This window comes from Petaurus breviceps, unplaced genomic scaffold (assembly GCF_028583685.1).
Source record: "Petaurus breviceps papuanus isolate PSGF00001 unplaced genomic scaffold, PetGlider_PUasm1.0 110, whole genome shotgun sequence".
Classification (NCBI taxonomy): Eukaryota; Metazoa; Chordata; class Mammalia; order Diprotodontia; family Petauridae; genus Petaurus; species Petaurus breviceps.
Genome location: NW_027185597.1, coordinates 5677322 through 5705132, shown reverse-complemented (window position 1 = coordinate 5705132; position 27811 = coordinate 5677322). Strand labels below are relative to the sequence as shown.

General features: G+C 38.8%; 2 pseudogenes; both read right to left on the bottom strand.

Annotated features, from left to right (window-relative positions):
* Positions 1 to 910: 910 nt before the first annotated feature.
* On the bottom strand, positions 911 to 1590 carry LOC138156786 (eukaryotic translation initiation factor 4E type 2 pseudogene; annotated as a pseudogene).
* A 20234-nt stretch (positions 1591 to 21824) lies between these two features.
* LOC138156781 (large ribosomal subunit protein eL14-like) lies at positions 21825 to 22497 on the bottom strand (annotated as a pseudogene).
* Positions 22498 to 27811: the final 5314 nt, after the last annotated feature.

Genomic DNA, 27811 nt, shown 5'->3' with positions numbered 1-27811 from the left:
GAAAAGAAAATGAGCATTTATATACCATCTCCTATGTACCAGGCATTGTGATAAGCACTTTACAAATCTTATCTCATTTGATCATCACAAACGACCCTTCCAGGTAGCTGCCATTATTATCCCTATCTTACAACTGAGGAAACTACAGGTATCTCTTCCACATCTGGACTTTCCCCATCACAGTTTCAATGAATTGTTGGAGGGCATTGTAAATTAAATGGGATTTTTGCAGGAGTTTTTCGGAAGCCACAGATGGTAGGCAAAGGACAACAGATGACACAGAACCTATGACCACATACTTAACCCAAATTTGACAATAAGATACTGCAAATGCCCCATAAAAGGGGAAAAAAAATTCAGACTTCTTCTCTGGTACAAAAATTTTATGCAGATTTTTCATATTACCAGGGGTGTCACACCCCTTACTTGGTGGTATGGATGGGATAGCTGTAAAGCAGACAGAAGTTAAATGTCTTGCCCAGGGTCACACATTTAGTATGTGCCTGAAGCTGGATTTTATTCAGTTCTTCTGAGAACACATCCAGTGCTCTATCCATTGCACCACCTACTTGACTCTAGGTAGGAATATTATTATTATTATTATTTTTGGTAAAAAAGTCTGTCTATTACAAAGTCATCTTTTCTGTCTCTGCTTTATAAAGTAAGCGATGCTGGAGGGCATCTAGTGGAATCCTTCCTCCAGGGATGAGTGCAAAAGGGGAGCCCATGGATCGGGGATGTCCCTTCAGTGAGTAGACGGAGGGAGCTGCTGGAGGCCTCCCGTCTGTTTCAGACAGACAGACACACACATACAGAAAAGGATTATTGCCAGCTTGGGTACTTTCACAATGTGATTTTTGTATTTCGAAAACTTGAATTGTCCCCTGGGTGTGAGAGAGACAGAGGGGGGAGCGTCCGATCAGCGGCCGCTGCTGTTCACCAGGCCATGAAACTCCTCCCAGGCCTTGATGCTGTTGGTGTGTGTTTTGTATTCCATTATGGCGTTGGGAGGTAGGTTGAGCACTCGACGGAGCGTGTCCCGGATATGGGCCGTGGTTGCTTGGTCACTGGGCAGTCTTGTTCCATATTGAAATAATGTCCTCCTGGAAACGGACAGAGACAACTGCCCCGCAGATCTCCTCGCCCACCATGAACTGCTCCCCTAGCATGGCCAGTATGAGATTTTCCCAGCACCTGGACGCTAAGCCCTTGCGGAGGCGGATAATCCACGTGCCACCATTTTTGTTTGCATCATCCTCCCACATGGATTTGATGCCCTCTTTGAAGAGATGGAAGTCACTATGGCCTGTCACTTCCCCGGGAAGTACCATGTGGCTATAAAACCTCCAGAACTGCTCAACGGAGGTGAACGTGCCGATCTGCTTAATGTTCTGCTCGTAGCTCTGTGAGCTGATCGGCCGGCCTGGCATCCTCCGGGAGTACCAGAAAGTGTGGTTGTACTGCAGGGGGTGTTCTGAAGGCCCAGGGACAACAGCCGTCTTTCTGTGTGCTGTTTTCTTCATTCTGGTCATGGTCCCCACTGTCATCATCCTTCAAGGCGTCAAACTTGCTGTTCATCCTCTCACCCTCGCCTCCACCGTTGTGTCACTCCGATAGGAATATTATTAAATAAAAAATAATAATATGAAATAAGACTGGAAAGGTAACTGGGATCCAAATTACAGATGGCTTTAAAAGCCAGACTGGGGGCTATTACTTTATCCTAGAGATACTAGAGAACCTCTGAAGACTTTTGAGAAGGATAGTATTGTGGTCAGATCTCTATTTTATATCAATTTGCAATTGTGTGAAGGATATATTGGGGAGAGGGTAGAAACAGGAAAGACCAATTAGAAGGCTAGATAGACCAGGAGAGAGGTAATGAGAGCCTGAATTAGGTTAAAGGTTGTATTACTGAAGGGAAGGGGGTAAATGTGGAAGATGCCATAGAGATAAGACTGATAAAATGGGGGTAAATGAGACAATATTGGGGGAAAGTTTGGAAAAAGAAAACTCAAGGATGACGCCAATGTTGCAAACCTGAGTAGCTGGAAGGGTGATGGTGCGCTCCATTGAAAAAATGGACCTTTAGAGGAGAAATGGCTTCAAAAGGGAAGACAGTGAGTTTGAGTTCAGACATAAGATCATAGATCTAGGAATAGATAGGGCCTTAGAAATCATCTAATTTAAACCTTTCCTTTTACAAATGAGGAAAACGAGGACCAGAGTGATAAAATGATTTTATCAGTGTCGTAAGGGTAGTCACTGGCAGAGCTGGAGTTTGGGATGGCTCTTAGATGTCCATGTGATGTCCACAGGGCAGCTGATAATGTGGGATTGGGGTTCAAGAGAGAGAGAGAGAGAGAGATTAGGCTGTAAAACATAGATTTGGGATTAATCTGCAGAGAGATGATAATTGAATCCATGGTAACAGATGGGAGGAGACAGAAGAGGAAGAGAGAACTGTAGGGAATGCCTTTTACACATTGGCTGGAGGAAGATGTCTAGCAAAAGATATTGAGAAAGAAAGCTCATACAGATAGAAGTACAATTAAGAGAAAACAGTGCTATAGATATTGACTAAGTACTTGCTAGGTTCAGATGGAAAGATGAATGAGACTGCCTCTATCTTTAAGGAATTTATAAGTCCAGATATCAAAGTTCCTATACTTTACTCATAAGAGAATCTCTTACAACCTTAGTCATAGCTTGTTTATACTTATTTCCCCACAATTCTATCAGTCTTAGTTATCTGGTTTCCAAGAGCTCAGTAGATTTGAAGTAAATTTAAATGGGCATGACAGTAGGGAGAAGAGACACAGATTTAAAACAAAAACAACCAAAAAAGGTCTACGTGCAGAAGAAAAGAATTTGACTCACAAAGTGCCACAGCTATCTAGCACAAACAACCTTCATCTTCATGGACATTATTGTTTTATAATATATTGACTAGTTGCTGTTCATATTGACATTCAGTTGTTTTTCAGTCGTGTCTGACCCTTTGTGACCCCCATTTGGAGTTTTCTTGGCAGATACTGGAGTGGTTTGCCATTTCCTTCTCCAACTTACAGGTGAGGAAACTGAGACAGAGTTAAGTGATTTGCCCCAGTGTCACACAGCTAGTAAATGTCTGAGGCCAGATTTGAACTCAGGAACTCAGGAAGCTGACTTAACACCTAGCACTGTACAATTTAGTGGCCTTCCATTCATATTGATAATTGAGTCATTAAGAAAACGTTTTATTATATTTGATATCCTGTGTTTAGCAGGCCGTGAAGCACGTAAGACATTTTACAAAGATTTCTGTTCAGATGGCTAACTAAAAGAATTCTGATGCTTAAAAAGGTAACCTCAGTTATCCAGACAACTCAGACCCAGAACATTATTCTCTGAAGACTCCAGATAACTGTAGTCTAACTATAGATAGGCATGTCTGTGATTTCATCCTTTATAATATGAAAAACATACACAAATACACACAGAAGCATGATTTAGTGACCTATGAGATTTTGTGGAGCTTTTTTCTGAAAATCTTGATGGAAATTTATTTACATCACAGTTTCAGGCTTCCCAAAATATCTTGTTTTTATTTCATAATCTGAATGCCAGTGATTGGAATTAGAATGTAACTTATATTTAATTTAAGATGTGAGTATGCTACAGAGACAATGTATATGACTCAATACAAAAGGTGAATAAATTTACTCTTAAGAGTAATAGTTATATCTTTGTCAACAGGAAATGCAGACTTTAGAATGACCAAATTTCCATTTGCTTGAGGCAGTCGGCATTTTAACCAACTCAGAAGCAAAACCAAAGCGACAATCTTCTCAAAATATACAGTGTAGATTTCCTTTCAACTAGGAAACTCTAACCAGCAATTTTTTTGAACTGGACCTGTGATTTAATCAATGTTCTAAATTCCAGGTGAGGAAAATCCCTTCACCTACAAAGTTTAACAATGGTCTGTAATTTACTGGTTTAGAGAACTCCCCCAGGACTGAGGTGACCAGGCAGCTCATGTTAATCAAAGGCAGGCTTGAATATTCTTGAATCTAAGGCCAGCCTCTCTCCAGTAGTCCACAGAGTCTCTCTATCAGCAACCCACACAAGTATTTTTTTAGGAAATATTTTAATACAATGGAAGTAGTGATACTCAGGAGAATAAACAGAAAACTAGAATTGTAGGAGCTAAGACTCTAGTCAGGGCTCTGCTGCTATTTTTTTCAATTAACTAAGATTAATTAATTGCTAGCTATCTCAGTTTCCTTATCTGGAAAAGATGCTAAAAGGAGCTTAGTTGAACAACTGAGTTCACATTCCAAAGGAAAAGTAAAATTGTGGTCACTTGTCCTGATAATGACTTGGACAATCCCTTAATTGAGGTCTCCATTTTGCGTTTGATCAGTTTACAGGCTTTTTCCCTACTACATACTTAGAAAATGGGTTTGTATGTAATGGGGAGAATGGTCAGTAATGGCCAGACCTAGAAACATTCTCTGAGCTGGGCCCCTCTATTCCACATTATCACACACACACTTTTAGAAGAAGGCTTGTTGTTGTTGTTTAGTCATTCAGTGTTCAACTCTTTGTGACCCCTGTGGACCACAGTGTCCATGAAATTTTATCGCCATACACTGGAATGATTTGCCATTTCATTCTTCAGTGGATTAAGGCAAACAGAGATTAAGTGACTTGTCCAGGGTCATACAGTTAGTGTCTGAGGCTGTATTTGAATTCAGGACTTCCTGACTCTAGTCCCTGTACTCTATCCGCTAAGCTATCTAGCTATCTCCCAGAGGCAGGATTTGAACGGAGATTTTCTGACCTGGAGTCATTATACTTTCCACTGTAACATTCTCCCTCTGAAGACAAAAGCTATCCCATGTCACTATCTCTGATATTGAAGGGCCTCTAATTTCAGGGTGCTTTTTCAGAATTCCTTGAGTATATAAGGTTTCATTTTGTGTCACAATGGACCTTAAGAGGGAAATGGGCTGCTTAAGATCAGAATCCCAAAGGTAATTTTCAGCTGCAGTAAAACTTCATTAATATGGATTTAATTAATTCTTACTCTAGGATCATTTGAATAGAAGTTAGGCAGTGGTTTGGAATTATTTATTAAGAAAGGGTTTGCTAAACAAAATATTATTATTAAGTGTAAAGTGGGGAGTCTTTAATTGATTAATCTAAAAATATTTATTAATCACCAACTATGTGCCAGACTTGGCTAGGGGCTGGGAATATGAATTAAAAAACTGAACCTGTCTGTACCATTAAGGGGCTCTCATTCTAACTGGGGCAAACAACATGTACAATGAGTCAGCACAAACACATACAAAGTAAACACAAAATAGTATGAGAATAAAATGTTTTTAAGTACCCTCAAACACTTTAGGATATCCATCTATACACATGTATTATAAATTATAAATATAATAATTATACAATATATAATATATTAACATTATATATAACATGTATAAAATATATAATAATTATAAAAAAATAATAATAAGCCATGCTTCTTTCTTTTGTTTTTGGAGGGGGGAAGGCAGGGCAATTGGGATTAAGTGACTTGCCCAAGGTCACACAGCTAGTAAGTGTTAAGTGTCTGAGGCTGGATTTGAACTCAGATCCTCCTGACTCCAGGGCGGGTGCACCACCTAGCTGCCCCAATCATGTTTATTTCTTAATCAAAGCAGATCCTTCAAGTACTTCTAAAGAGGAAGCAATATGTCAACTTACTATCAACCAATCAATAAGCATTTATTAAACACCTATTAAATATGTACCAGACACTGTGGTGGCAATGAGGCTAAAAAACCAAAATAAAGCAGTTTCTGTTGTGAAGAAGCAACATGTTCTCATATACACAATATTGATAGAGTCAAAGTAATTTTGGGGGAGTAGCTCAGTAGCAGCTGGGGGCTGAGGGCGGGGGAGGGGTGGCAGGAAAGCCTTCCTAATGAATGTGGTACCTGAGCAGGGTAACCCTAGAACTTTGAGGGAGAGATGAAGCTGGTTTTGTTTGGAGAGAATAAGCTGAGAGCCTTCCTAAGGCTGACTCACTACAGGGACAGCTGCCCAGAGCATACTCACTACATAGTGATCATTTACTTTGGTTCTGTCTTAAGATACTTTTAAGGAAAAAGTTCCAATCTTTTAATGTGATTAGTATCTTATTGAAACCAAGAATTCTTGCTCTTTTCTAACTGTGGTGGGGAGGAAAAAGGAATAGCCGGATTTAGCTTAGCTTCCAGTAGAGTCTAACTAATTCTGTGAGCATTCAGGAAAATTTTGGTGGTGATGATAAGGCACTTTTTTCAGTTATTAAAATCTGATAGGAATAGTCAACTGAGAAATACACACTCAGCATAGATTAAATGCATGAACAATGGGTGAACTTGCCTACTTAAAAAAAAAATAGGCTGCGAACATTTAGTTCTCTGATTATTTCCAATGGCTTTGAGCCATGAAAATGGACTTTCCGACTCTATGAAACAAATGAAAATGTGCAGTGAATTTTCTGCTGAACAGTAAGTTCAAGAATACATGGAAAACTACTTGGAAACTACAGGATGAATGTATAATTAATTACAACAGATAAAAGATCTTGAAAACACTAAAATGAGCCTGTTAAACATAAATACAGGATGAAACCATAGGAGAAAAGGAGAATTGTTACAGTATTATCACAGCTTAGTTCATATTTCCTATTCAGAAGCCCATCCTCCAAACATAACTTATTTTGCACAGTTCCAGTTTCTGACTCCTTGTTCATTCTATGGCCTAAAAAGGAAAGATATGAATTTTAATACTAACTTGAACCATCATTCTTGTTCTATTGCTATAGGAAATTTACCTAACATTAGTTTTCTTTGTATGTTTCATCCAAGAAGAATATTTATATTGTGTTTTATATACGGTATCACATATATTATACAATGAATATGTTATACAGTGAATATATTATGTGATAAAGAATATTTATTAGTCATCTACCTAGCTGTAGGGTTGTAAAGAAAAGGTTTACAAAAATAATAAATCAATCAACAAATATTTACTTAGTGTCATGTTCTCCCATTAATTTTGTCCCATGGAATTCACCCAATGTGCCAATGGTATTCTCTCTTTTTTAAAAAATGAATTTGTAGTTCTATCTTTTGTTTTTACATTTCTTATATTCTGTGTGTTTCTACTCTTCCATATAAGAAAGAATTTCCCTTGTGTCCTCTTAATGCTAAGTGTCAATATTGTGTATATGTTGATATAAGAACATGTACAGGTGTTTGGAGGGGTTTGGGGGAGACCTCCCTGCTTTTACTCTGTCATCTTTTGTTGACAGTTTTAAAAAGCATTTGATTTTGTAGAACAAATCACTACCTTAGATGCTTTACTCCAGAAAGGTCTCTCCCATGTATATGTCAAAATACTACAAGATACTTTGAAGGATGATAACTTTGTTAGATGACCTTCTAATTATTTATATTACTAAGACATAAAATAGGGGGATGTATGCTTGCCAAAGGTATTCATCATTGCCATGATAGGGGTTCAGGCTGGAATATAAGTCAAAGGTGATTCTCTATAAGTGATGCCTTCCATATGCTCTTGTTTGTAGATGACATTATGGTGATTATGACAGCAACATTACAAACTTCCAAAATGAGATCCAGAGTCACTCAAAAGTGTTTGGCCTAGTTATCTACACAGGAAAATCCAAGTGAATGAAGAAAGTCTACTGTTCAGATTATGTTATATAGTTCAGAGGTATTAAATTCAGCCCCTGGGTGGCCTGTAAAACTTTGGGCAGGAACTTGATTAAAACATAACTGGGAAATGTTTAATAAAATAAATAAAAGTGCAATACAACATAGATAATGTTCATTTGTGGCTCTCTAAGTCAATATGGGCCTGTGGGGATGTTTCTATTTGAGGTTAGCACCAACGACTTAGGTGAATATACAAACTATAGAATTCATTCACGAATATGTATAGCTTAGACATTGCAAATGGAACAATAATTGGATCAAAATTGAACAGGATGAGATCTGGTTGAATTGTCTTTGGGAAAATGCAAAAGTCTTTTAAGGACCCAAAGCTTCTCTGTGAAACAAAAGGTCATCGTTTTAATACTATTATTCCTGCAGTGATGTGTATGGCTGTGAGATATGAAATATAAGTCTATGAAGAATTAAACTTGAGGATAATTGTAGTTATTTTTCTTTAAAACTAAAGGGATTCACTTTTATAAATATGTGAAAGTTATGAAAAATTAGGCACACACACACTCAAAGAGTAGTGGGCAAGGGAGAAAGAGGAAAAAAGGGTCAGCGAGACGAGAGAAAAAGAAAGAGACATAACCAGAGAACATGAAGAAATTTCTAAATGATGAATATGACTATAAAAAGTATAGCTGGATAATCAGAATGATTACTTTTGGGCCTTTTGTAAACCCCATTTTTCAGTCCAGGGAAAGGGATAAATGGGAGTATATTTGAAATTTAGACATTCTACTCTTTGAACTCTCACACAAGCAAAAGTCACCTTCATACAGAAAAAATTTTTAATAAATGTATTTGCAAGGAAGATTCACTTTTAGCTTAGAATGTTAGAATGTCCCTAATTCACTAGCTACTCACTTGAATCTAATAAATAGCTCTAAATAGGAGTAGGTGTCAGATGTGATTCAAGTTTTTATTCCATGTTAAAGTACCCATTAGCTTTTCTAGTACAAAATTTGATCATAATGAGCCCAATTAAGTTTTTTTTTTCTCCCAAGGTGAAGGGTCTCCAGCTCTTTCAATGAAGATGTATTGCAGTAGAGGCCATTAAGACTATAAAAGCTATTCTGGAACAAAATTCAAGGTCTTTCAAGGTGAGAGGTTCTGAGCAAAAAGAGATCTACAGATTCATTTTAATGAAAATTTGCTGAGAGTTTCTTTCTAAGTGAATAGAACATTAGAATTTTCAAAGAAAAACCAACAAATACCACTTTATACCAACACTGCAAAAATATAAGCACCCAACAACAGAGACTGAGAGCCAAAGAATGAACACCTGCCAACTGCTACCCACTGGGGTTGGACTCTCCTCACAATTCAGTTATTGACTATTGTTGGGGTACCCCCAGCATTCCCAGGAGAATTTCCCTGGTTGGTAACCCATTGCTGCTGCCTCTCTATTACTTCCTGGAAGGCACAGATAGAATAGATCATTTCAGAAAGCACTGCACAAAGGCCTGATCGCCCTATTCAGGGAGATCCAGCTCTATTGACTAAATCTTGCTCTACTCTTCATGAATTTGGGGTCACATTATTCCATTTTTGCAAAGTTCCCTCTGCTTCAGAGTCATGACAGTGGAGGGTAAGTCACATAATTTATGGTCAGAGTCTGTTAGTACTGGCACAATTTTACCACCCTGGGCAGGTCATAGATACTCTGGGGTTCAAGGATGCAGGTTTTTAGAATCATTGGTCCTTATAGCTAGAAAAGACATATGGGTTCTTTTGGAAGACAGAACAGTGCAGTGGTGTGAAGAGTAGATGGGCAGAAAGAGGACCAGGACTTGAAACTGAGAGAAATTATTATTTCTCTCTCATTTTAAGAGTCAGTTATTAAAATTTGGGAGACTCCAGTTTTTCCCCCTGCCTTTTTCCCTCGTTCAATCTCTCAAAGGCAGGGCTAATGGAAGACAGGATTAACACTCTCCTCATTTTGGGTATTGCTGCTCCTCCAACTAGAACAGACTTCTAATCCAAGGTGAAACTCACTTCTATACTCATTCTTGGCTGGAGGATAAATTCGTTGAATAGACTGCCCAAGCTGGGGGTAATTTAGAAGTAAATGAAATTATCAAAGTTTATTAGAACAGGTTTATTCTCTCATTGTAATATTCATTTTCATTAATTGTTAACCAATTAGAGTTCATTGCCACTCTTAGGAACACCCCTCTTCCAAGGGCATATTAGCCATGAACCTGCTGTCATGATTGTCTTTGGCATTCAAGAGTGCCATAGACCTTCTTTTATAAAAATGGTAGCATCATTTTTCTTTTTAAAAAATTTTTTTAATCAAATGCTTTATTAACTTCCAGTTTACATCATCCATTTCCCCAAGATTTTGAGTTACAAATTTTCTCCCCATATTTCCCCTACCCACCACCCCAAAATAGTTATCCCACTGGATATCCCCTCCTCCAATCTTCTCTCTCCCAAATCTTCTCCTATACCCCCTCCAACTTTCCAGTAGGGCACGGTAGATCTTTATGCCCCAGTGCCTGTATATCTTATTTCCCATTTACATGTAAAATAATATTAATAATGCTATATATACATATTTTTAAACATTTGATTTTAAAACTTTGAATTCCAGATTCATTCCCTTCCTCCCTTGTCACCCACCCTTACTAGGAAGATAAACAATTCAGTATAGGTTGTATATGTGTAGCTATGCAAAACATTTCCATAGTGGATATATTGTAAAAGACTGACTGTATTTCCCTCCCTCCTATCCCACCTCCCACTTGTTCTGTTCTCTACTTTGATCCCGTCCCTTTTCTTTCTTTTTTTTTTTTTTTAAAGCAATTGGGGTTAAGTAACTTGCTCAAGGTTACACAGCCAGTTATTTCTGGGTGTGGTGCTAAGTATCTGAGCCCGGATTCGATCCCCCAGGTCATCCTAACACTGGGGGCCGATGCTCTTACTCACTGAGCCACCTGGCCACCCCAATCCCGTCCCTTTTCAAAAGTGGGTGCTTCCAACTTCCCTCCCTCCCAGCCTGCCCTCCCTTCCATCATCCCCCCTCTCATCAACTTCCCCCCTACTCTCTTGTAGGGTGAAATACCCTATTTAGTGTATATGTCATTCCCTCCCTAAGCCAAATTCAATGAGAATAAGGTTGACCCATTGCCTTTTGCCTTCCTGTTCTTCCCCTCCATTGTAACCATTTTTCCTTGCCTCTTCTATATGAGATAGTTTACCCCATTCTGTCCCTCCTCATCTCCTCTCATTATATTCCTCTCTCACCTCTTAATTTCACCTTTTAAGCATTATCCCTTCTTATTAAATTGGTCCTGTGCCCTCTACTTGTGTATACCTGTAAACATATATACACACATTCACATATGTATTCATATGCCCATATACCCTCCTGTATAGACATATACACATTTCTATTCCCTTCAACTATTCTCATACCGAGAAAAATTTCATAAGTTACAATGATCATTTTTCCATGTAGGGATATAAATAGTTCAACTTTGATAAGTTCCTTATGATTTCTTTTCCCTGTTTACCTTCTCATACTTCTCTTGCTTCTTGTATCTGAATGTCAAATTTTCTATTCAACTCTGGTTTTTTCATCAAGAATGCTTCAAAGTCTTCTATTTCATTAATGACCATATTTCCCCTGAAACATGATATTCAGTTTTGCTGGGTAGGTGATTCTTGGTTTTAATCCCAGCTCCTTTGACCCCTGGAATATCATATTCCAAGCCCTTCGATCCCTCAGTGTAGGAGCTGCCAGGTCCTGTGTTATCCTGATTGTGTTTTCACAATATTCAAATTGTTTCTTCCTGATTGCTTATAATATTTTCTCCTTGATCTGGGAATTCCAGAATCTGGCTATAATATTCCTAGGAGTTTTCTTTTTGGGATCTTTTTTAGGAGGTGATTGGTGGATTCTTTCAACCTCTATTTTGCCCTCTGGTTCTAAAACATCAGGGCAATTTTCCTTGAGAATTTCTTGAAGGATGATTTCTAGGTTCTTTTTTTGATCATGGCTTTCAGGTAGTCCAATAATTTTTAAATATCTCTCCTGGATCTATTTTCCAGGTCAGTGGTTTTCCCAATGAGATATTTCACACTGCCTTCTATTTTTTCATTTGTTTGGGTCTGTTTAATAGTATCTTGATTTCTCACAAAGTCACTAGCTTCCATTTGCTCCAATCTAATTCTGAAGGAATGATTCTCTTCAGTGAGCTTTTGAGATTCTTTTTCCATCTGGCAAATTCGACTTTTTAAGGCATTTTTCTCCTCACTGCCTTTTTGAGCCTCTTTTGCCATTTGAGTTAGTCTATTTTTTAAGGTGTTATTTTCTTCAATCAGGTTGTTGATTCTCATTTCAAAATTTTCTTGCACTGTTCTTATTTCTCTTCCCAATTTTTCCTTCACTTCTCTTATTTGATTTTCAAAATCCTTCTTAAGGTCCTCTATGGCCTGTAACCAGCTTGTATTTTTCTTGGAAGCCTTTGGTACAGGAATTATGACTTTGCTGTCTTCCTCCTGTTCCATGCTTTGATTCTTTTTGTCCCCAAAATAGGAGTGTAAATTTGGGTTGCTCTGCTTGTTTTGCTTCCCTTGTTTGCTCATGTTGTCACTCAATTACTTGACTTTTGGGCTTTTTGCCACAGTAGAACTCTCCTACCAGAAACGGGAGCTTTATCCCAAATGCTGGGGTTTTCTCAGCTGCTGAAGTTATTAGTTGTGTGCCCTCTCTGAAGCCTCTACACACTCTGGAAAGCTGGTTGCACACCCCAGGACCTCGACCCTAGACCACAATCCAGATCCAACCAGGTTAAAGCAAGAGTGATTACCCCTCAGACTGGTTGCTAGGTCCCCCTACAATCTGTAGGCCAGGAGCTGAAGCTGCCACGTGGCTGTGGCTGCACAGCTGCTGTGCCTCAGCTGCTTCTTGCACTGGGGGCAAAGGCCGATCGCACTCCCAAACTACTGGATCCCAAAGTCCACACTACACTGACCTCTCACTTTGTCCTTAGCAGGTATGTGTTGATAATTCTGGAAACTGCCACAGCTGCTGGTGATCTGAAGTCCCTCCAGTCAGTGGCTGGTGAGGCCCACCCTGAGGCTAAAACTTCTTGCTCAACTGGGGCTGGGGTCTGCTCCCAGGGCACTGTGCTGGCCACTTCCTGCCGGCCTGCCGAGCTGTCCTCAGTGGGAGGTTAGCTTTTCTGTGTTATTTTGTGGGTTCTATACCTCCAAAGTTTCTTCAGTCACCTTTTACACAAATAGGAGAAGGTAGAAGATGGAGCCCCACAGAAGTCCTGTTTCTACTCTTCCATCTTGACTCTACCCCCACACTAGCATCATTTAAAAAAAAACTTATTTTTTTGGGGGGGTATCATTAATAAAATGGCTAATTACCCAGAAATTATGTTTCTCCAACTTTTTATATCACAAATCCTGACTTAGTTACTTATTAACTGTGTGACTCAGGACAAGTCATTTAACTTTTGGGGACCTTGATGTCTTCATCTGTAAAATCAGGGAGTTAGACCAGAGAACATCTAAAGTTTCTTCAAACTCTAAAGTGTATGATTTTGACCAGAGCTATCAAACACTTGAACCATGGTTGGTTCAAGTTGCTAGGAGTTGTCCAAACCAGATTGAAATGTAACTGGGAAATATTTAACAAAATCAGGGAAAATGCAATAAAATATAGATAACTTTACATTTTAAAACTAAGTCAATATGTGTCTCACAGGAATCCTTATGTACAGATGAGTGGTTCCTGTTTCTATCTGAGTTTGAAACCACTGGTTTGGGCCAACCTTTTTGAGCAAAATTACTCCTTTTTTAAAGAGTCTAACAAGATAGCAACTGTATTATTAGTGCAGTTTGACTGAGGAAATACATAATGGGAGAAAGATATTATGAACTGAATGTTTTAAGTGAATTGTTAATTTTTAATCATAATAACATCTACACAGAGTTGGAAAATATTTCATACATATATGTGTGATATGTTATGTATTCAGTTTATAGAAGGCATGTTTGTTCATTTATAATAATGAGTCATTTAAGGAAATGGACTTCTTGAAATGACTATATGGCTCCTCCCAGAAGCCACCATCTAGAAGTTAGAAACTCATGGTTAATTGAGGCAGTATGGTATATCTGAAAGAGTGCACGGCTTAAGGCAGGATGTGATAGGAGTCATAACAGACGTACAGAAAAAATAAGATTTTCTTTCATTCCCACTGCAATTTAGTTATTTAGTATGAAATGAGTCAGGTGAGGTACAAGTATAGCAGGTATCCTCATATTTTGTCAATTGACTCACAATTAGACTTTATTAGACACCTACAGGAAAGGCACCACCCAGTGGCTTGGAAAATAATAAAATTTATAAATATGCTCAAAGTTCATTGACCACTCCCTGTGTTTGAAAACAAGAGACAGACTCATCGAATAGATGTTATTCTGAATGGATGTAGAGTTGACATTTAATTCCTTTATTATTAGAAAATAGGTTTATTTCTTGTGAAAATTCATTGGTTTACCAATATCCAATTTTACATTTTTATTTCTTTAAAAAAAAATCTTAATTGATCTTCTGTTTTTACATGACCTTCATTTCTTAACATATCCCTCCTCTCCTCTTTGATTCAGTAAGACATTCCTTGCAGCAAAACTAACCAAATCTAACACAAGTCTGATGTGATGTTCCACACCCATAGCCCCCACTCCAGCAAGGAAGGGAGGGAGGTATATTTTTTTTATCTCTTCTCCTGGGCCAAGCTTGCTTGGTCATCATAATGGTGCAATTTTCAATTTTGTACTCACACTCTATATTTGGTCATTTCCATCAGCATGTATCATGTCCCCATCATAGAAAATGGGTAGCTCTATGAGGTATAGATACATCAGGAGACTTGACCTATGCATACTTAGACTGCCTAATATAGAAACACCTTTCTTCCTAGTTCTACTACCACAAAGGTTGAGAGTGCACTCCTTTGATTGTCTGGTAGCCAGAACAGGCTTCTGACTTGAAAACTGGCCGCACAGACATTTTCTCTCTTTTTCCTATGTTTTTTTTTCCTCCTCCTATCTCCAGAAGGTGAAGACTACACTCATGGGCACTAAGAATTGAACCAGGAGAGGGGATGTCTTATGCCCTTTCTATTTTACCCCAGCTCTCAGAAATGGGCCTGGGAGTGTTTCTGTTTAGTTTTGTTTGTCCGTTTCAGTTTTAGGTTCTGGCGTTGATCCCCACAGGAACTGAGACTTCAAGCCATGGCAACCTTGGAGTCAGGATGCCAGGAGGGATGTTGCAGCCAGTCCATTTGGCAGGGATGCCTGGAGAAGCCAGGGTGCTTGTGACTTAAGCCTAGGAGGGGTTTTGGACTGAAACTGGATCTGGGCTATATAGAAACTGAGCTAAATTGTTTGTATCTTTGTTATTATGCATTTTGAAATAAACAATCCTTTGTAGAGTATAATCTGATAGTGGTTACACAGGGGACTGCATTTGGGGAAATATCATTGGTAGTGACTGGAGCCTTTTCAGAGAGACTAAACATTCTCCAGCCCTCTCTTAAGGGTATTGAAGAATCCTGGGGGAGGGGTGAAATGGAACATACTTGACCTTTAGGAAATGGGGATCAAGGAAGTTAGTGTTACATGTGAAGCCTTGTCTAGGATAAAATTTGACCCTTCACTTTTGAGGGAGATTCTCTGTCCTGGATGTTGAATTTTTGAGACACTCTGGATTGTAAGATCCTAGAGAAATTTGACAATTTTTTATTTAGGCTATAAATGTACAGTCAAGTTTTTATTCAATGTGTGTTCCCTCATAAGACAATTCCATTGGTATAAATTTGCAAACTCCTCATTTGTTGATTGCTGGACTGTTAAATAATGATTCTTTCTGTGTTGTTGAATTCTGTATAAGTGTCAATATATTAATGCCTGATACTGATATTCTGATGTGTTCTGCTTTATTGAGTTGTGTATAAATACTTATATTATTAAGTTTAATGTGAGACATCTAAAATTATTAGATTGCTATTCTCCAGCAGAAATGTTCATATAGTCTGTTTGCATTTAGACAGATATATTGTTTGCCTTCCATGCATGTAGAATTCTCTACAACTTCTTAGTGTGAGATGCATTTGCCTAAAATCCACAAGTAGCTGACTTTCTTTGCTACTTTCCTTACAGAGCCTACTTGTTTTTTTGTTCTGATGGGTAAATTTGCAATCCCATTAAGTTTTTCCTGGCAACAGCAAGGATCCATGAGGGAAATTTAGGGTACTGTTTGGAATAGGGACCCAGAGGAAATTTCCTGGACCTTTATGGGTACTGTTTACGGTGCAGAGGAACCCCTAGGGAATCTGGGTGTGCTCTGTGAAGAAAAGGACACCTTTTTGTCCAGATCTCATTTGGATGGCCTTATGTAATGAGAGAATCACTGGAAGAGGTTCCACCCAGGACAATTTTCTCATCTGAGAATGGGGTGATGCTTAGTCAGCTCTCAGTCCCAGATTCTTATAGAGAGTACTCCATGTAGTTTAGAAAGCTCATTGTGGACCAGGTTTCTACCTGACATGTAGTCCAATTTTCTTTGCTTTCATTGCTTTTTCTTTTGCTTGTAGGATGAGAAAGGCCCTATAATGCTAAGGCTAAGCAGAGATATTTGGTCTACTTTGTAAAAAAAAAATGCTTCTCATTTTGTTGAATTGAAAAAACTTCATCTTTGAGGATAATTTGATGTTTCCTCTGTCCACGTGGGATTGTATATTGACTGTTTTGAGATTTTACTGTATAATATTAGGGAAGCAAATGAATGGGCATTGCTTATGCTTTCTCAGAGACCATAGAGAACTGTTCTGAATTTGGAAAAAGGATTACATGAAAAAAATGCATCCTGGCCTTCTTTCTAGGGATGGAAAATTTTTAATAGGAAGAAATATGTAGAGAGGCTTGACATGAGCTTGCCCAGATCCCCTAACACAGAGGCATGCTGCTTCCCTGAGTTGTAATACAACATAGGAGGGAGTGTCCTTCTTTGATAGACTCTGCAGACAGAAAAGGTTGTAGTCTTGAAAACTGCCCAGATTGGGGATAGTCTCTTTTTTCCTGTTCATTGTCTTTCCTATTTCACACACAGGGTAAAGATCACACCTAGCTCACTCACGACGTGGTTACCATGAACTAAACCAGGTCATGCAATGCCTAGCCCTTCCCCCCCCCCTTTTAGCAGTAGCTCTGAGAAAAGGGTCTTGGGGGTATTTGTTTCTATTTGGTTTTATTTGTCCTCAGTTTTAGGTGCTGGCAGTGATTCCTGTAGGACCTGGGTCTTCAAGCCATGATAAACTTGGAACCAGGATTCCAGGAGGGATGTTACAGCCAGTTTTCCTAGCAGGGAAGCCTGGAAATGCCAGGGTGCTTGGGTCTCAAGCCTAAGGGGAATTTTGGACTTGGAAATGGGACTGTGCTCTATAGGAACTAGGCAAAGATGTTTGCATATTTGTAATTATAATTTGAAGTAAATATTCCTATATAAAAGAAAATCTGGTAGTGGTTACATGGAATTGGGCTAGAGGGAACTATCCTTACTCTTGGGGTCTAAATCATTGGCAGGGGCTGGAGCTATTTGTAGAAAAATTAGACACTCCCCAATCCTCTTAAGAGTACTGGAGAACTCTGAGGGATGGGTGAAATGTAACATATCTGCTCTTCAAGCAGTGAGAGCCAGGGTAGTCAGTGTTAAAGATGAATGCTCCTATGATATGACTTATAGAACTTATTGCATTGCTTTATAGAGAAATGTATGTCACAGTGAAAGGTACTATGATCTAATGGATAGAAGGCAAGCCTTGGAGTCAGGAAGATGAGTTCTAATCCAATTCTCTAAAATAATAAATTACAGATGAATTACTAACCTGTAATCAATGGAGGTTCCACAGTGAAATTTCCTTCCATCAATGAAATCATAGGAGAGGATCCCTCCTTGTACAAATACTGTAAATGCTAATGTTACATTTATGCTGTGGCCCCACTATCAAGTCCAGGACTGTGATATTTACTCTGAGGGTTCTGGGGTACCTTTTCTTTGCTCTTGGTTCAAGCCCCCACAATCTCTCTTTCCCCCCATCAAATTTTATGGGGCCAGTGACAAATAGGTCAGTTTCATTTGACCACTTAACATTAGTTGGCTTTGGCAAGGAGATATTTATTCCATAGATATAGGAAGAGCAATCAAACATTTCCCTTCAATACCTCAGAGACATAATTCCCCTTATGTCATCTCAGGTGGATATAGATAGAGGTGGAGTTAAAGCTCATGATTTAGTTCAGTTTCTCCATAGCATAGGTCTACCAAGTCACATCCAAATGTAGCATAGCTTCTGGATGAATCCTTTCACTGGGCTAGAGTCCTGAAAGTCACTCCCGACAATAATTCCTTACACATTTGGACATTAATGTTCCAATGGCTGCCAAACAATCTGAATTCTTACTCCTAGATTCCTGTGGGTCATGGTTCGAACCAAGGTTGGAGACTCCACTCTTTTTACCCAGAACAGAAAAGAATGATGAAAAGGCCAAGGATCCAGGACTGTTTTTTTGGGGGGACTTATGAACTTTGGGGACTAGAGGGTCCATGGTCCTTATCCTTACAGCATGGTTCAGAGAAGCAGTAAGTGAAGGAGTCACCTTATTTCCTTTCCAGAGAGGAAGACAGTTTAGAAACATCAGGAACTGACTCAGATTCTTTGGAAGATACTGATGGTTCTGTCTATGCAGTCAATGGGAAAAAGATCCCTCTCAACCATGTGGTGGGCCAACCAGGACAGAATAGCATATTCAATCCTGAATAATAGCATATTCACTTCCCCCATATATCAGCACAGAAACAACTCCTTAGTCAACTCCAAGTGGAGATGCCATCTTAACAAAGTGAACTGGTCTGTATGTTCACTAGGCCCACATCAGACTAATCACAGCAAAGGTAGGTTTAATATACAGAAAAGAATAGAACAAGACACAGAGAAAGGGAGCATTCACATGTCACATGACTATTTTACTAAATTCCAGACACTATGCTAGAAACTGGGAGATGGGAAGGGAGAAAAGAGGAGGGGAAGTGGAGAGTGAGAAAGGCGATACAAATATGAACATTCCAGCTCCTGCCATTAAGGAGCTTATAACTTGGTGGGATAGGTAAACCAAGTCAACAAATAAATATAGTGTAAGGCAAGATATGGTGATACCATAGGAGAAGCTAGGTGGCAGAGTGGATAGAATGCCAAACCTAAAATTAGGACAACTCATTTTCCTGAGTTCAAATTTGTCCCACTTACTAGCTGTGTGACCTTCAGCAAGTCATTTAACCCTATTTGCCCCAGTTCCTCATCTGTAAAAATGAGCTGGAGAGGCGTGGAGCCAAGGTGACAGAGAAAAGACAGGGACTTGCCTGAGTCCTCCAAAATTCCCCTCTAAACAGTTTCAAATAATACCTCAAAATTAATTCTGGAGCAGCTGAATCCACAAAAGAAGAGGTTGAAACAATTTTCCACGCTAAGACAACTCATAAGGTTGGCAGAAAAGTTCTGTCACACTGGAGTAAAGTAAGAGTGCAATCCAGAGCAGGCAAGTCTCAGCAAGCCCTTGGGGCCAATTGAATCAGCAGCAGCAGTTGTGGGAGCTCTCAGCCTGTAGACAGTAAAGTGGTTAGACAATTGGTCTGAAGGAGATTACAGGAATCCCTTTGTTGGCACTGGGTGCAGGACTCTGTTGTATTACCTATATTTGGATCCCGGGTGCAGTCCTGGAATGCATTTCAAGGGCAATGAGAAGGACTAGCCCACCAAAGCTGCAGCCACTGGGGAACAGGGAACCTGGTTACAGCTCCAGAGTAGAAAAGATTGCCTGTGGTCATTCACAGACTAGAGCACAGTCCAGGAGAAAAGTAAATATACCTTTCCTTAGATCATATCACCTTGAACATACTGAAAACTTACAGACTCCCAGAACTAACTTTGAAAACATCTGCACAAAAAACCCTGAAGTATGGGACAATACCCCCTTCATCCTGTAAGCAGAGCCTAACTTTAACATTAAGTTAAAAGTTGAGAAATAGGCTGGAAAAAGAGCAAACAACAAAAAAGAACCTGACCATAGAAAGTTACTGTGGTGAGAGGGAAGATGAAAACATAAGTTCAGAAGAAGACAACAAAGTCAAAACTGCTACATCCAAAGTCTCAAAGAAAAATGTGAATTGATATCAGGGCCCCAAAGAATTCCTGGAAGAGTTAAAAAAGGATTTTAAAAATCAAAGGAGGGGTACAGGAAAAATTGGGAAAATAAATGAGAGTGATACAAGAAAATCATGAAAAAAGAGTCAACAACTTTGTAAAGGAGGCACAAAAAATACTGAAGAAAGTAACCTTAAAAAACAGAAAAGACCAAATGGTAAAAGAGGCACAAAAATTCACTAAAGAGAAGAACTCCTTAAAAAGTAGAAGTGGTTAAATGAAAAAGGAGGTGCAAAAGATCAATGAATAAAATAATTCCTTAAAAATTAGGATTGGTAACACTAAAACTAGTTGTGTGACATTGGGCAAATCACTTAACCCCAATTGCCCTACCTTCCCCTCTCCAAAGAAAAATTAGGATTGGGCAAGAAGAAGCTAATGATTCCATGAGACATCAAGAAATAGTAAGATAAAATCAAAAGAACAAAAAGATAGAAAAAAAATGTGAAATATCTCATTGGAAAGACAACTAACCCAGAAAATAGATCTAGGAGAGATAATTTAAAAATTATTGGACAATCTGAAAACCATGATGAAAAAAAGAGCCTAGACATCATCTTTAAAGAAATTATCAAGGAAAGCTACCCTGATATTCTAGAACTAGAGCATAAAATAGAAATGGAAAGAATCTACCAATCACCTCCTGAAAGAGATCTCAAAATGAAAACTTCCAGGAATATTATTGTCAAATTCCAGAATGCCAGGCCCAAGGAGAAAATATTGCAAGTAGCCAGAAAGAAACAATTCAACTATGAAGCTGTAGTAAGGATAACACTAGATTTAGCAGCTTCTATGTTAAAGATCAAAGTGCTTAGAATATGACATTCTGGAGGACAAAAGATCTAGAATCCCCTACCTAGCAAAGCTGAGTATAATCCTTCTGGGAAAAAATGGGTATCAATGAAAAAAGGACTTCCAAGAATTTCTGGGGAAAAGACCAGAGCTAAATAGAAAATCTGACTTTCAAATACAAGACTCAAGAGAAGCATATAAAAGTAAAAAAGGAAAGATAAATCATAAGAGATTCAATAAGGTTAAACTGTTTACATTCCTACATGGGAAGACAATACTTCTAACTCCTAAGAACTTTCTTAATTAGGGCAGTTAGAAGGAGTATATATAGACAGAAGGCATGGGTGTGAGTTGAATATGAAGAGATTATATTTAAAAATAAAAATAAAGGATGAGAAAGAGGGATAAACTGAGAGAAAAAAAGGGAGAGGCAGAATAGACTAAATTATCTCACAAAAAAAGAGGCAAGAAAGAGCTTTTATGGAGAAGGGGAAAATGGGAGGGGTGGGTGGCAGGGGAAGTGCTTGAACCTTATTCTCATTGGAATTGGCTCAGAGAACACTCATTTGAGTGCAGAGCTCTGTCTTACCCTATAGGAAGGTATCAGGGGAAGGAAGGGGGCTGATAGAAAGGAGGGCAGATTGGGAGATGCAGTAGTCAGAAGCAAAACACTTTTGAGGATAGAAAGGGTGAAAGGAGAAAGAGTGTAGGATAAACAGGAGGAAATATGATGGACGTAAATGCACAGTAACCATAAGTGTGAAAAAATTTTCACAGGAAATTTCTCTGATAAAGGCCTCATTTTTCCAATATATTGAGAACTGAGTCAAATCTATAAAAATGAGACATTCTCCAATTGATAAACGCTCAAAAGATATGAACAGAAAGTTTTCAGATGAAGTAATCAAAGCTATCTATAGTCATATGAAAAAATGCTCTAAATCACTTTTGTGTGTGTGTGTGTGTGTGTAGGAAAATCTTTATTTGATTTTGGGCAGCCTCTTATTTTTTGACCTTTGGAGCAGCAGCTGCTTTCTGGGCAGGTGCCTTCTGGGCAGGTCCCTTTGGAGCAGGTCCCTTCTTGGCTGAGGCCTTCTGGCCAGAGGCTTTCTGGCCCTTCTGGCCTTTCTGGCCGGGGGCTGCTTTCTGGCCCTCAGCCTTCTTTGAGGGGATCTTCTTGGCAGAGACCTTAGTATCAAGTGCCTTCTGGGTGGCTCCCTTCTTGGGAGACCCCTTCTGGGTGGATGCCTTCTGGAGCTTCTTCACTTCATGCTTGATAATTCTATTTCTCATTTTCTTGGCCTTCGTGACTTTGTACTGGTCAAAATCTGTCATCTTGGCTTTCCGTTCTCTGGCTTTGATCTTCTTGACCCATCGTGTGGCTTTCCATTTTGTATTGATCTTTTCTTTCTCCCACGCAGACCGGACATACTTCTGACGGGCTCTGTGTGGGAACTTGAGCACGAAGTCTGTGAGTTGCATACACTTAAATGGCATGGCCTGTCTCCTCACACCGCTGCAGGGGCCATCAACCAAAGCCTGGTTCTGATCGATCATGTCCATGAGGGCCACCAGCTTGCCGGCGTGCGGCCCAAAGGAGAGGCCATGAGGCTGATCTCCACATAGCGCTTGAACACCATGTTGGCCGAATGAGAGCTCTAAATCACTTTTTGATTAAAGAAATGTAAATTAAAACAATTTTTTTTGTTTTTTCCTTTCTTTAAATTTTTTTTGTCTTTATTAAATTTTTTATTTACTTCTAGTTTACAAGATTCAGTTCCACAATCCCTTGAGTTTCAAATTTCTCCCTCTCCCTCTCCTCCCCCTGCTCCCCAGTCCCCCCCAATAGCAGCATGCAATCAAGCATAGGATCTACAAATACTTTCACATTAAACATTAGTCAGGTTATAAAGAAGGATTGTAACGGATGGAATGAACACTGGGAAAGAGGAAACAAAAACAAACAATAAAAAGAAAGAGAGCAGGTAGTTTGCTTCAATTTGCATTCAAACATTGTTCTTTCTAGTTCTTTCTCTGAATGTAGTCATCTCTCTCCATCATGAGTCTTTTATAACCCTGCATTGCTGAGAAGAGTCCAGTCTATCAAAGTTGGTCTTCACACATACATTGTGTCCGTAATTGTGTACAAATTTCTCCTGGTTCTGCTCTTCTCACTCAGCATCAGTTCATATAAGCCTCTCCAGGTAAATATGAAGTCCATCTGCTCCTCATTTCTTATAAAACAATAGAAATTAAAACAAAATTAAAATACCCCATACCTATTAGATTGGCTAACACTATAGAAAAGGAAAATGACAAATATTGGAGGGGAAAATTGAGATGCTAATGCACTGTTGGTGAAGTTGTGAACTGATTCAACCATTCTTGAGAGCAATTTGGAACTATGCCCAAAGGGCTATAAAAACCATGCATATTCTTTGACCCCTGAAATACCACTACTACATCTGTATCCCAAAAGAGATTAAAAAAAACAAGAAGGGGTGGCTAGGTGGTGCAGTGAATAGAGCACTGGTCCTGGAGTCAGGAGGGCCTGAATTCAAATCTGGCCTCAGATACTTAACACAAAAAACTAGCTGTGTGACCTTGGGGAAGTCATTTAACCCCAACTACCCTCCAAAAAAGGCAAAAAAAAATATTAGCCTTGGGGCGGCTAGGTGGTACAGTGAGTAAAGCGCTGGCCACAGAGTCAGGAGGACCTGAGTTCGGTTACAGCCTTAGACACTTAACATTCACACAAAAAAACTAGCCATGTAACCTTGGGCAAGTTACTTAACCCCAATTGCCCTACAAAAGGCAAAAAAAAAACCCCAAAAACCCAAGAAGGAAAAGGATTTGTACAAAAAATATTTATAGCAGCTCTTTTTGTGGTGGTAAAGAACTGGAAATTGAGGGGAATACCCATCAATTGGGGAATGACTAAACAAGTTGTAGTATATGATTATCATAGAATATTAATGTACCATGAGGAATGATGAGCAAGATGCTCTCAGAAAAACCTGGAAAGACTTATACGAACTGATCAAAGTGAAGTGAGTAGAACCAGGAGAACATTTTACACAGTAACAGCAATATTGTACAATGATCAACTGTGAGTGACTTGGCTATTTTAAGTAATACAAAGAAGATCCAAGACAAATCTGAAGGACTTATGATAAAAAAATACTATCAATCTCCAGAGAAAGAATTGATAGAGTCTGATTGAAGATCAAAGCATACTTTTTAAAACTTTCATTTTCTTTTTTCATTGTCTGTGTTTTCTTTCACAACATGATGTAATAGTTATGCAAATGGGAAGCTCTTTCCCATTCATTAATAGGCCTATGTGACCTGCTTAAGTCATATGGAAGCCTAAGTCACATGAGTTTGAGTCACATGAAGCCTGTAGTGGGAGAAGCTTGCTGAACAGGTGGAGCAGGAAGGGTGGAGCAGAGCCCAGAGGAAGTTGGTCAGAGCAGCTAGAGCTGAGGGAGAGAGAGAGAGAGGAAGTAAGCAGCAAGCTGTGTTCATTTGTGGGAAAGTCCTACCAGGGGGAAGTCTTGGGAATGATGGTGCCCCCTGCATTGTTATTGTGTATAGATTTCTTTGTTGCTATGATAGATTTGACTTTCTGGTGTTGGGATTCAACTTTCTGGTGTTTGAATAAATGTTTTGGTTCTGTCTTTCATGTGGAGAATCTGTTATATTTTGTGATTCAGAATTACACTGGCATATTCATAGATGCCTTAGGCACTGGAATGTTATGTTGGTGCTGACATGACATTATATAGAAATATATTTTAGAGGACTGCACATGCAAAACCTATATCAAATTGCTTGCCTTCTCAATGAGGGGAAAAAGGGAGGGTGGGGGAGGGAATTTGGAACTCAAAATTTTACAAAATGAATGTTAAAAATTGTTTTATATGTAATTGGGAAAAATAAAATAGCAAATAAATAAATGTTAATTAAAAAATGAACTGGAGAAGGAAATGAAAAACCACTCCAATATCTTTGCCAAAAAATCCTAAATGGGGTCACGAATAGGTCATGACTGAACAACCACCACATCAAATTGGAGAAACACAAAAGACTGTACAGTACTAGAGGAAGTAGAAATCATATCTGTTTGGGATTGGAGGAAGAGAAGGAGGCAATCAGGGAAAGCATCATGAAGGAAGCAACATTTGAGCTGAATCCTGAAGGATAGGTTTTCTTTTCCTATTTTTAATTTTAAGAATTTAATTTAAACTTAAGTAGTTTAATCCTGCAGAAAATATCTGTCTTATAGTGAAAGTCATCTGCCATCTATAGAGCCATCTGAAAGAATTGGGTCACCTCAGTTTAAATATCTGAGTCTGAATTTTTCACATTAATATCCCATTTTGGTGAAAGATTTGGTGGAAGATTTCTTCAAATAAAACAATGTTATTTGTTATATAAAGGGAGTTAAACAAGTGAGTCCCTAATCAATCTGATGAGCTCACAGGGAGTAAACCTTTGTCTGAGATAATTAAAGCTCCTCCCCACAGGTTTTGATCATTTTTGATTTCCTCAAGAATCAATGCAACTCCTGATTGGTTTTCTGTAACTAGGGCTGCCCCTCCAAGTGACTGACCAAATGGGACGTAGGAGCATGGACTCTTTTCGGGGGACTACCCCTTTGAGCAAGTATAAAAAGTATAAATTTTATACTTTTTCTCTTGTCCTTGCTAAGCTTAGCTGTGATTTAGATCTTGAAGAGGGGAGAGGCAGACTAGGGGGTGTTTTGGGAAGCAGCAAAAGCAGTAAGAATGAGAATGTCTAGTGACCAGAATTGCTTTCTCTCTCAGGGTAAGTTAAAGTAATAATAGCTCACATTTATGTATCACTTTGAAGTTTATAAAGTACTTTACAAATGTTATCTCATTTGATCCTAAAAACAATCACATGAAGTGGGCAATGTTACTATGCCAATTTTACAGATCAGGAAACTAAGGCATCCAGAGGTTAAGTGACTTGTCCAAGATTACACAGTTAGTAAGTAAACAAATAAATACAAACGTAGTGAAAGGATGTTAAGTTTCTGAGATCCATGGGTGGGATCCCATAGAGTCTTTTACATTGCCACTAGTAAACTACCCAACATTCTCCACTGCTATGGCCTGATTTCCTCATATAGGCATGTTCTCTGTCTTCTTTCTTCCAGTGTGGTATGGTTAGTTAATTGGTTAAATTATTGGTAGTAACCCTAGATTAATCTAATAGTTTAGGTGAGACTAGACCATCTTCCTCGAACATTACTGCAGATATTATGCAAAGTAAAAGTACTAGACAAAGAGTAAAGGGAGTCTTGGGTATTGGTCCTGCCTTATCATCTACTAGTTGAAGTCACACAGTTTCTCTTGTCTTACTTCCTTCATCTATAAGTGAGAGAATTAGGCAACGTTATTTATATTTAGTTCATTTCTAAAATTCCATGATTTATCCCTTTATGGCAAGACTCCTTGAGCTTTCTAAGGTGATACCTAGTTAATCTGATCAACTAATCAATTACAACGGGTTAATGGGAGATAGCTGAAAGGGAGTGTCCCAGACAATATAGATGAAGCAAGTAGACCTCTCCTAGATATAATGACCCCCCCCCCTTTTTTTTCTTTTTGGAGCAGGGAAGGCAGGGCAATTGGGATTAAGTGACTTGCCCAAGGTCACATGGCTAGTAAGTGTTGAATGTCTGAGGCCAGATTTGAACTCAGGTCCTCCTGACTCCAGGGCTTGTGCTCTATTCACTGTGCCACTTAGCCACCCCTATAATGACCCTTTTAAATCTAATCTAGAGGAAAGGTTCTAGCAGTAGAAATCTTAGACCCAAGAGAAAGAGGGGAGAAAGCCACCATGGCAAGATAGTGGTGGTGGGATTATTTCAGGGGTGGGTAGGACTTTGCAGCAGGGCTTCTCAAATTTTAGCATATGGCATTGTATACTTCATCTCTATCTATGGCCATCCCTCCAAGCCACTTAACATTTATGCTACTTTAAAAACAAAAAAAGAAATACTTTTTTACTTAAGTATTGCTAAAGAAAGATGTATGAAAGATGAGTAAAAAGCTAAAATGGAAGGAACAGAGGGCAAATTGTAGAACAGGAGAGGAAAAGAAAAAATGACTGCTTTATCCATTACAGTGTTCAAACACTGTTTTGATCTTGTTCTCCTGTTGTTTTTTTTTAAGCAATTGGGGTTAAGTACAAGGTTACACGGCCAGTTTTTTGTTCTCCTGTTTTAAAAGAAAGAAAAATTAATTGGAATTCCTAAGAAGCAGAAATAAAAGTTCAAATTTATTTCTAAGATATCTTGTTAGTGATAATTCTTCCGTTTCCAATAGACCAATCAAGCACATTGGATTCTAGCTAATTAAGTTACTTAACTATTGGGTAACAGGGGAAGTATAGGCAGCATTTTCAAAGATCCATATCTTTTACATAACCCTTTCTCCGAGACCAGGCCACTCAGCTTTCTACACTGTTCCTGTAGCTTTCATCTAAAAAAGCATATAACTGGCCCTCATAAAAACAACTCCCCCATTGCCATGAGAAGACAAAATTACATTAGCTAGTTCAAACCAGCCAAAAACCACCAGTAGAAGTTAGAACTTGGGCCCTTTGGGGTTAACAAGTCTCTCATTTGAACAATGTGGTGAGAACATTTGCTTTTAATGATACACTTACCACTAACTTTAAATCTCCAAACAGTGCTGAGTGATTTACATAAGTATATATTATGTATGTATGTAGCATAGGCATGCTATTGTCATCTTGTTTAGATTATGAACAAAACTTAAAAAATTATTAAAGTTTCTCAAGGTCTCAGATTCTTCCCTTTTCTTTCCTACAGATTTCTGAGACTGGAACACCTGTGTTATGTGTGTATGTATATAGAAGAAGGGAAGGAAGAGAAGGAGATAGTGAGGGATGGGGGAT